Here is a 12,500-nt window from a genome sequence, read left to right as displayed (position 1 = left end):
ACTATATTATTATTATTATTATTATTATTAATACAATACACACACACACACACACACACACACACACACACATATATATATATATATATATATATATATATATATATATACTGTATATTTATATATATATATATATATATATATATATATATATATATACAGTATATATATATATATATATATATATATATATATATATATATATATATATGTAAATTATAAACACACAAACACACATGCATACCTACAGTACATAGATAAATATATACATACATATATACACACACACACACACACACACATATATATATATATATATATATATATATATATATATATATATATATAACGTTTGAATATGTAGACAAGTGTCAAATAATTTCACATTATGCCTCCAGGGTTTTTAAAAGATATTGTGGGTGGAGTAATGCCAAGACGTAGTTACTAGGTTATTGGATAAGTAAAATGGTAGTGAACAATTAAGTATGGAGTGATTGGTATATGCAGATGATGAATTGTTGGTTGGTAGCATTGATGAAAATTACCGAGACCTGACACGGATTGCAAAAGAGTTTGCAAGGGGAGAAAGGGTTTTTTGCTTCATATTTAAAAGTTATATCTAAATGGGAAAAAAGGCTAAAGATATTTTAATTTTTTCTTGATGAAATTATATCCAAAAACTTACTAAAAAGATAATAGCAATATATAATGTTGCCATATGAATAACCGTTATTGGGATCAAAGGCATTGAGAGTCCTACTTAGAAGCTCATTGGAGAAGCGTAATGAATTGCCGGAAGCCAATGATGAGGTCTTGTGCGATTAATCAGACTTGGAGAGTTGTGAAGGAATATGACCAGTAAGGTTATGATGGTTTGTGAACGATAGAAATATATAACATTAAATGTTGATAAAGAGGATAGAAGGTAACAAGAGGCTTATTTATCAACGTGTTTATGAGGAGATAGAAATGACTTGAGGGGGAGAGAAGGCGAGTTAGGAAGAGGAAAGTAAAATATTTGGAGAAACGAGTATGGCAACACAATTCAGGATGTATGAATAGATTGTTTAATTAACTCTTTTCATCATAGTGGAGAGTGAATGTTGAATACAACTGAGAGGAAAAAAAGTGAAAACTTTTCACGTGAATTGTTTGCGTAGTCTACGGAATACGAAGGGCTGAAAAGGCCATAGATGTAGAAATGTGTAGTGAGTACGCCTACATTCATTAAAAAAGTAAAAGGTAGATTAAAGTTATGAGGTATTCTGCTCCTGGTCACGGGTAGATTAGTGTAAAGAAGTTGTTTAATCAGGTTAGCCAAATAAAATGGAAGCGGCATTGGAACTCTAATGCCTCAGTGCGCAAGATAAAGAGAATTTACCCATGATAGAATAGGGAAGTTGATGCTGAGCATTTTAGTGGAATGAAGTAGCAGGTAATGCAGAGGCTTTATGCACCAAGAATAAAACCTACGATTCCACAGAAAAATTAGGAATGGTTGTGATTGTTGAATTGCGTTTTATAATTATTATTATTATTTCTTGCTAAACTACAACCCTAATTATAAAAGTAGGATGCTATAAGCCCGAGGGCTCCAACAGGGAGAATAGTCCAGCGATGAATGGAAATAAAGAAACTACAAGAGAAGTAATTAACATTTAGAATAAATCTTTCATATATAAACTATAATTATTTCAATTTTGGGGGGATTGAATTATATATATATATATATATATATGTGTGTGTGTGTGTGTGTGTGTGTGTGTGTGTGTGTGTATGTATGTGTAGGGTGGGCCACAAAAAAAGGGACAAAATTAAACTTTCATGTTTTCTCATGTTTTTTTTTCTTATATTCAGGCGAGGTAGCCAGAAGACCTGCAAGTTTCTGACATCAGGATGGACCACTGCAATCACTTTCCAGTGGAAGAAAGGATTAGGATTGTGGAGCTGTATTGTGCAACTAAGTCGCCTACACTGATTCAAAGACAGTTTCGACGCCAACATCCTGAGAAGAAAATTCCACATCGTTATACTATCACACACTTGGTAGAGAAGTTCAGAAACACTGGTAGTGTGATTGACAATAACAAAGGCCATTGTGGTCCATAAGTCACAGGAGGAAGCCAACAAACATTACAGACGTCAGGGACCACTTGAAACAGTTGCCCCGCAAGTCCACCAGATGGCTGTCACAGGAAGTGAGCATTTCCAAGGAATCTTGGCTTCGAATCATTCACAGTGAGTTAAAGCTGTTTCCTTATAAGGTTCGGATTCTTCAAGCATAAACTGAAGCCAACAAGATTGAACGCTTTGAATTTGGCCAAACCATTAGTGAGTGTATTGAGAATGACCCTCAACTATTGAACTGTCTTCTCTTCGGCGACGAGGTGCACTTCCATTTGAGTGGGCATGTGAATAAGTAAAACTTTAGGTTTTAGGCCAATGAACAGCCTCATGAACATGTTGAAAAACCTCTGAGTCCAGAAAAAATAACCTTGTTGTGTGCACTTGGAAGGAATGGTGTTTTTGGGCCCTACTTCTTTGAAGAAGATAATGGTCATCTAGTGACAGTGAATTCAGACCGATACATCGAAATGCTTCGAAGACGCTTCATTACAGCATTGAGGAGAAGAGGTTTTGACATGAACACCATTGTGCTTAAACAGGATGGTGCACCACCTTATTGTTCTGACTGCACTCTTCAGTACCTTAAGCAACACTTTCCAGGTGACCGATTAATCTCAAGGAGGACAGACAATCCATGGTCCCCTTACTCCCTTGATCTCAGCTCGCTGGACTACTTTCTATAGGTTTACCTGAAAAAGAGACTGCATGTGGACAATCCAGACACAACTGGCAGATTGAAAGAAAACATAAGCTGAGAGATCCGGAGAATTCCTAACGACATGGAGAGAGCCGTCAACAATTTCAATATGAGAGTGGCAAATGTCATCCAGCAGCGAGGGGCCAGGATTGAATATATCATAAATCAATGACTACAGTAGACAAAAATTCATCAATTTGATAATGCTTTTGTACAATAAAATTTTGACACATTGTCCACGTCTGGTGAAAAAATAAATCTTGTAAAAACATATTTGTAAAAACTGTAAAAATTTCATTTTGTCCCTCTTTTTGTGTCCCACCTTATATATATATATATATATATATATATATATATATATATATATATATATGCATATATACATATATATATATATGTATATATATTAGTGTGCTACTTTTATAAGCACACATTGAGTATGTGTTGTTTAAGATGTTAAGTCTTGATAATGAAGTTCATCTTAGTAACTTTAAAAAGTATTTATTCTCTAAAAACAACAGAGTTAAACATCTCCATCACAGGAGTGGAGCTGGTTTGGTCGGATGACCAATTCAGGTGAAGTATAGATATGAATATGAACTACTTAAATTATCGATATCCCAGATATCGTATGCTTAGTTGTCATAGCATTTAAACACAATATGGAAACTTTTACATTCTCTCTCGGAAGACACCTGCATCCGATGACGACACAATCTTTCACACACTATGCATTGGTGTTGACGTTTCAGAAAAATGTTACATTGCCGAGGCTACAAAGTACATCTGTTTATGATTTTGTATGACTACAGCAAATCTCACGCTAGCATCTTCAACCACAATGACATATTACGTCATGTGTTTTAAACATGTAATAACTAACTATTTCATTTATTACATATATACATATATATACATATATATATATATATATATATATATATATATATATATATATATATATATATATATATATATATATATATACATTGATGCAACTGCTATTACATTAAAGGTGTAAGCCTGAGGGATACAGCCAAGGCATTAAGAGTCTAATCTCATTTTACTCCTGGACAGTGCCATGGATGCAAAATCAAGCATTTTTTTTTACAACGGTTTCTCGGATCTAATTAGCACTCACTCTTCCAGAAAAAAAAACAAGTATGATTGGATTCATTACTACCACGAATACTTGAAATCATGATATTTTCATGTACTGTGCATTTGATATTTTTGACTGAATTTAATTAACATTGTCGTAGTTGTCTTGATAATATAATTTCCATTTTAATCATCTTGTATTAATATATTATATGGGAGCTTTTATGAATATAACAATGGTGGACCTAATTTACATAGAGAATTATTTTTCGAATACTAAAATTATTTCCAAAATATTAATGATTTCCATAGAAATTAGTTTTCAAATATAATTTAAAGCAGACACATAGAGGAATTGCACATAGCCGTTGCATATTTCAAAATATACTATTTTTTTCTAAATACATGTGGTAACTACAGAAACATGATGTTTTCAACTATCAGCTAGTGATTTGCGATAAGGCTGCTGTTTCCATAAACCTTTTCATCCCAGTCAGCTAGCTACCAGGTACATAATTCACTGCTTTGGTTAACAGATTCGACAACTAGCTCTCTACCTAGTGAAGCGTAAGCTTGCCGTCAGTGGACACGCGCATGCATACACACACACACACACACACACATATATATATATATATATATATATATATATATATATATATATACATATACATATATACCGTATATACAGTATACAAGTATATATATATATATATATATATACATATATATATATATATATATATATATATATATATATATATATATATATATATATATATATACTGTACATATATGTGTATACCGTGTATATATATATATATATATATATATATATATATATATATATATGTGTGTGTGTGTGTGTGTGTGTGTATGTATATATACATATCTATATATACAGTATATATATATCAAGCTAATTTCTACTATATATATTCATATATCGATATAAATGAATGTATGTATATATATATATATATATATATATATATATATATATATATATATATATATATGTATATATATAATACATATTCATATGCAAATACGTTTACATGTCTATCAAGTAAAAATTTCTGCTTCCTCCTCGCACAAAAATTTAACTCGGGTTTCTTTGTTTCCGGTAAGTCATTCCGGATTCTCCATATCCATCCAACGAAATCTTTCTCAAACGACAGCCAGTCTGCATCACTAAGAGCAGAACACATTACAATTTCACGTCTGTATTATACTTTCAGGGAGCGCATTTCCATTACTCCGGAATAATTGATTTTAGAATTTACCCCAAAACAGAAGTTACCCGAACTTCACCATTTTACAACCGTAAGGATTCCTCGAGAGCTTTTTCTTTTCAATGGCTAGAATGTGTTACTATAACTTAGTTAATCAAGATATCAATCAATGAAGATTTACAGAAGAATACGGACCAAATTCATGGTGAGAAAAACATGCTGTTATGGTTGTTTTGGAAATATTCCAATTCAGCTTAGAAAGTTCATAGGCGAATGGACCCTAATGTCATTGGAGATTTAATGGATCACTGAAGAGAACAGTTATGAAGCCGATATGAATATTACAACTGTTTAAGTTCTTAAATGTAAATTAATGGTGGCTGCAAGATGGTAAATGGAAAGTTAGAAACTTGGCAGTCGCAATGTGCAAGATGCTGCAATATGGAGAATAATGGATGAACTATGGTGCGGTATTTGCATATGGGTAAAACCCCAACAGAATGGCTGAGAATTACTCTATTATTAAATCAAAACTTTAAAAGATAAAATAATTCAAAATTCACAGATCCTTAGATTGTAATGAGGATAATGGATGAGTATATACTTATAAACATACAGTATATATATATATATATATATACATACATATATATATATATATATATGAAATATTTATATACAGTATATATATATTTTATATATAAATAAATATATAGACATATATATATATATATATATATATATATATATATATATATATATTCATATTTTATATATAAATAAATAAATAAATAAATATATAGACATATATATGTGTATATATACTGTATATATGTTTATATATACCTATATATATATATATATATATATATATATATATATATATATATATATATATAGACATAAAGTATACATATATATAAATGATTATATATATATATATATATTTATATATATACTGTATATATCTATATATATATATATATATATATATATATATATATATATATATATATATATATATATATACATATCACTACTAATACTATTTTATAAGGGGTTCGTCCTTACCAAAGAGCTCATCAGGTGGGTTTAGCCTACTTCTATTTTGGAGAAAAATAGCTGCATTGATGGTTCTCACAACCCTTCTCTCCTCTATCTATTTCATGGAACCATTCCAGCAACAAAACACATCATAGTCAGGACTACTACTGATAACAGTCCATTATTACTGGAGATGATATTTCAAGTTCCTCAATAAGTGAGGCGTTGATACTTGCTTGGCGTTCGAAATTATTAATGTGAGATAAAGGCTAGGTCGTGTGCCTAAGCTCACAAACTTGACTAATCTGCCCAGTGTCAGGTGGAAAGAGAAACCTTGTCGACTTAACAAGCCAAAGCCCCAAAAGTATCCTGACTCTCGCCTCAATGCCTTTCCCCAGTACATACTTCATTCTGAGGGTGACAATCTTATAAACTGATTTAGATATTTATCTGACATTTTGCTAGTAAGACAAAAACTTTTTTTTTATAAAAAAAGGTCTTCATCAAGGAACACAGTATACCAAAAAAAGGTAGTATTCCCACAGAACATGGGTTGATGTCAGTATTCTTGGAATCCAAAGGAAATGATCCAGAAGGTGGTCTCCGCGGGAGAAACTATTAACTTATATTTTCTGTAGAACCTATATTTTATATTTTTCTCTCAGAAATACAAAAAGTTGTCGATCTGAATGAATATATCTATATATTGGACCATTTTCCACGTGACAATGAAACAGTACAAATGACTGTTCATTAAGGAACACAACATACTACAAGTCAGACTTTTTCCCTATGATGAGTCCACATTGAGATTATTCCCTTTAGATTTCCAGAATGTAGACATCAGCCAGTAGTTATGGAAGGCCAAAATTCACTTGATAATTTCGGTTTCTTATTGCTCTTGGGCCTATAGATCCTTGGTTACCATAACCAAGCCAAATCATAGTCCAAGACCCTCTGATGAAGTTTGCCAGTCTTTGAGATGAGGTGCTAGCTTCCTCAATCATAATCAACTTTCCCTTCCCCTCATAGAACCCAGCTAAATCTTCTAATCCTCACAAAACTATAAACAAAAAAAAAAAACTCTGCTCCACTATGTTAGTGATTCTATCAGAGTACAGCAAACTAGAAGTCAGAGTTGTTTCCTCTGCATTTGTCCACCTGACAAAGAAACAATACATGAGAATCTTTGTCTAGGAGCACTGCATATCAAAACCAAGGTTAATTCCGCCTTTTGAGTCAATTTTGTCATTATTTCTTTAGATCTGCAAGAATGGAATCCACTTGGCACTCACTGTTTCTCTGTCTATGGCTCTCAAATGAAACCTTCTTTCCTCACAAAAGAAAACTAAAACTAGCAATATCCTCAAAATGTATCAGTAACTTTGGATTTTTCAGTTTTTATATTTTTTGTATTTTGTATTTAAAAATTCCTTAGCTTAGTATTTCCTCTTGATAAGGGTAGAAGAGACTCTTTAGCTGTGGTAAGCAGCTCTTCTACGAGAGGGACACTCCAAAATCAAACCGTTGTTCTTTAGTCTTTAGTAATGGAGTTTTTATAGTCTATTTATGAAAAATTCAATTTAATGTTGTTACTGTTCTTAAAATATTTTATTTCAATTGTTCATTACTTCTCTTGTAGTTTATCAATTTCCTTGTTTCATTTCCTAACTTGGCTATTTTTCACTGTTAGAGCCCTTGGGCTTATAGCATTTTGCTTTTCCAACTAGGGTTGTAGCTTAGCTTGTAATAATAATAATAATAATAATAATAATAATAATAATAATAATAATAATAATAATAATAAAAATAATAATAATAATAATAATAATAATATTGTGACCTGGGTGAGAAAATACAGTCTGTTACTACTCTGTGTTATGTAAACATCAACAATAAAGATCATTATTACTGTAACAGCATTGATTGTTACTATTTCAAGTGCCATTGGCGAGAGAAGCTTGAACAATCATCCTCTTTATCACATTCTCATACATTTTAATTTACTTTCTGTATATCCCATTTTAAAGAATGTTTTCATTAGAAAATTGATTTAACTAGAAATACAACTTCAGCTGGACCCGTTGTCTAAAATCACAATTGTTATTACCTCCGCCAAGGAGGTTTTAAATTCGAATCGGTTTATTTATTTATGTCTGTGTCTCTGTCTGTCTGTCTGTCTGTGGATAGGATTACATCAAAATTACAGGAAGGATTTTGACGAAATTTTCACCACAGAGAGATCTTACGTCATGGACGATCAAGATTGCGATTCTGAATCAACCTTGTACTTTTCACCATCTACTGTCATCATGTGAAACGGGTGATGCTCTATCCGTAGACTTTAGTGAAATGATACCGTCATATGAAATAAGGGAGTGTTTACTCCGTAGACGACTAAAATGTTGGCAATATTCATTGGCGGAGTTCTTGATCTTCCTGCAGCGCTCAGAAAAGGATGGTGGAAAAGAAATGGTGATAAAGTTTCAATGAGAAAATAATCTTGGCAACAAAGAAGAATGTTTATGTGTAGTGAGACAAGACAGAAATAGCGACACGACACAATGAGATCAGATATTAGGAAATTTGTTGTCATTTAGAAAAAGAAACTTTTCTATTCAGGCTGTTTTATACCAAACTACAGTTGGTAGACTTGGATTTGGAAATTCCTCTCGTTAGTCCCAGGTAAATAAAAAATAATCATTAATAGTTTCCTTCAAAGGTTCTAACATCAGTGAAAATGTTGATCAATCAAAATTCTATATTGGACACAAGGGGTTTTGGTAAAATAAAATTAAGTATTGCTGTATTTTCGACAGTTAAATTAATCTATAAACAAGTTTTTTTTTCGGGAAAAAAAATATTTCCTACATGCAAATACTCTTCATCTCTTAAGGCCTCTAAGACTGCAAATTGATTCCTACATTTAATTGCAAATGTTTCTTTGCACTCATCTTCTAGAAGCTTAGGTGTATTAAACCAAGTATACTATCTAACCCCAACCCTTTGCACCAATAGGCGTAGCAGGAATTAATAACATACAAATACGCTTAAGATCCATTAATTATAATCATATGGAGATTTTTGGCTAAAATTCGAAGAGATTAATGACGGTACTATAATGGCTCCCCGCCTTTATCGTGCCTTATCTATTTATAAACGAAAATGTTTGAAGATGAGTGAAACTTCTAGGAAACAAAAGCTGTTTTCCAGTACACAATCTTATTCATCACACTGAAAAAAGCCTTATATATAAATATAAAATTTCCTTTGGAACACTAAATTTTACCATTTTATCACGTAACTCTTCTTTTCTGACAATAAAGTATGAGATATATAATACAATAACAAAGATGAAATGTATATATTGAAAAAGGATGGCAATTTCATGTTGTCTTAGGGGTATTGATTTACTCTAAAGATGTGGTTGGCGGTTCATTGATAATATATATATATATATATATATATATATATATATATATATACATATATATATATACACATATATGTATCTCTCTGTATATATATATATATATATATATATATATATATATATATATATATATATATATACTTATTATCACTACTACTATTATTATTGTTATTATTATTATTATTATTATTATTATTATTATTATTATTATTATTATTATTATCATTATTATTATTATTACTATTATTATTATCATTATTATTATCATTATCTTTATTAGCTAAGCCACAACGCTAGTTGGAAAAGCATGATGCTATAAGCTCAAGGGTTCCAACAGGGAACAATAGATTGTATAGCATTAATGAACCATATGAATATGAGAAAACCATCGAGTAGCCCTATTTACATCTTTTATCTTTTTATAATTTTGTCGAAGAATGCTTGAAGGCAATTAACCTTCAAGACTGAAGGGTCACGCGAAGCTATGAAACTGCAGGGCGGACTGAAGGGCATGAAAAGACCATTGGAATTATGGGACGAAGGGAAGACTGAAATTTACAAGATGAAGAACAGTGAAGGAAGTTAGAGGACTAAAGATGCCAATAATGAGAATATGTGACTGAGGGACTACTGAAACTAGGTGATTGAACGTGTTAATGCCGCTAGTTGAATATGGGGGCTGAAGAGATTAATGAAACTAAATAAGTGAGGGGACAAATTAAGCCGGTGGATTAGTTATAAGGATTTTGGATGTCTCAAAGACTTTCTAGTCCATTTGCAAAGACTCCATTTGCTCTTCAGTAGAGCGATTTAGTTGAAACGTTTCGAGAGTTTTTATTATCTTTTCTAACTTATTCTTGAACTTGTAAGGATATTGATACCGCTAGACAACTAAGAGACCCAAGACACTAGGGGATTAAATTAAAGAATTAAAGGGAACAAATTAAGGAACTGAAGGGAATAATGAAAGTAAGTGATTTAAAAGACCATTAAAACTAAGCGATTGAAGGTCCTTATAAACGTAAGTTGTAGATGAGAGCAAGGGCATAAGAAGATTCAAACAATAATAAGAGAAGGGGGTAGAAGACATTAATTAAAATAAAATATTGAAGAAAAACAAAAACTAGGCGGATAAAGGTACTGTACAGTTAGCTTCATTAATTCCGGTACACTTCACGGGAACCTTAAGAGACGTCTGTCAGCCGTGTATCGTAGCAGGCAACGCTGTGTTTATCAAGAGAGAAACTGTTGGCAACGCTGTATGTAAAACACAGTCGGTGAACTTTTCAATACATGATCAAAAGCAATTTTACAGTTAAACAAATAATATTTTTATATACAGTATTTCGTAAGATTAATTAGAATGCTTTAGATCAAGTTTCTAAAAGTTCAGAGACTTTGTTAGCAGGGTTTCCCACAGATTCTCTTTTGCTAAACACAGCGAAACCTCCTCTATTGTCAAACGTCCCCTGAGCTTCCCGTGAAGTGTACCGGAATTAATGAAGTCAACTGTACCTTTTGAGGTAGGGGATTGAAGAAACCAAAGAAACAAAGGGACTGAAGAGACAAATAAAGGTAAGTGGATGATGTGCAATTTATTCAATTTATATTTATCAGTAAACACAAGTAAACATCTTATTAAGATTCTTTGACGACTAATTGACCAAACACAGAAAATTAAGTGCAGCAATTGCTAATGGACTGGAAAATCATTGCCCCACTTAACAATTATAGGGGTTTCATCTTTCGTAGTTCTTTGTGCAAATTGAAGTCTTTTGGAGAGGTTTTTGAGGAGTGAATACCATTTATTATTATTGGCTACAATGTTCTAATAATAATAATAATAATAATAATAATAATAATCATTATTATTATTATTATTATTATTATTATTATTATTATTAATATTAAATGTATTTTTACATCATAATCATAACAATTATCATTGTTATTGTCATTATTATCATTACGATTATTCTTATCACAATATCCACGGTTGAGATACCTAGACCGTGACAATATCACAGAAATCATTGTTATCGTTACAATCACTAAAACTATTATTACTACTATCATTATCATCATAATTATCACCATCATCATCATCATTATTAAATTGTTCTTTCAATTTAATCATTGTTTTAGTACTTTATGCCATAGTTTCGGTTTAGACAATATTTGAATAAGACATTTCTTCTATAATGGGATGTTCATAGATCCCTTTGTGTCATTCTGCTTAATTTGAATACTATAGTTAATTCTTTTTAGTGAGGCAGATTTGCACCGACTCGCAGGGGTGCCCTTTCAGCTCGGAAAAGTTTCCTGATCGCTGATTGGTTGGACAAGATAATTCTAACATATCAGATAACAGGAAACTTTTCCTAGCTAAAAGGATACCGCTGCGAGTAAGTGCAAATGCGCCTCATTAAAAAAAAATGAGTATAGTGTATGCGACCCGCAAAAATGATGGCTAAATATTTAGATAGATATGAACACACACACACACATTCAACCCTTCCTACCCCCACCCCCTTTCCTAATTACGATATGGCAGTTGTGGTTTTCGACTGTACCTCTCAGGGTACCATCATCTCACCAGGGTATGGCTAACCCCTCCCGCTACCCGAGGGATAGGGAGAGACCGAGTAGTTGTACGTCTGGCAATGCCACTCAGCGTGACCGGGAAGAAATATATATATACTTATATATATATTATTATTATTATTATCATCATCATCATCATCATCATCATCATCATCATCATCATCATCATTATTATTATTATTATTATTATTATTATTATTATTATTATTATTATTATTATTATTATGGCTCCTGGGACTGGGCACCCAAAACTATATTA

This window comes from Palaemon carinicauda, chromosome 27, assembly GCF_036898095.1.
Source record: "Palaemon carinicauda isolate YSFRI2023 chromosome 27, ASM3689809v2, whole genome shotgun sequence".
Taxonomy (NCBI): domain Eukaryota; kingdom Metazoa; phylum Arthropoda; class Malacostraca; order Decapoda; family Palaemonidae; genus Palaemon; species Palaemon carinicauda.
The sequence above is the reverse complement of the archived record's forward strand: the minus strand, read 5'-3'. Positions refer to the sequence as shown.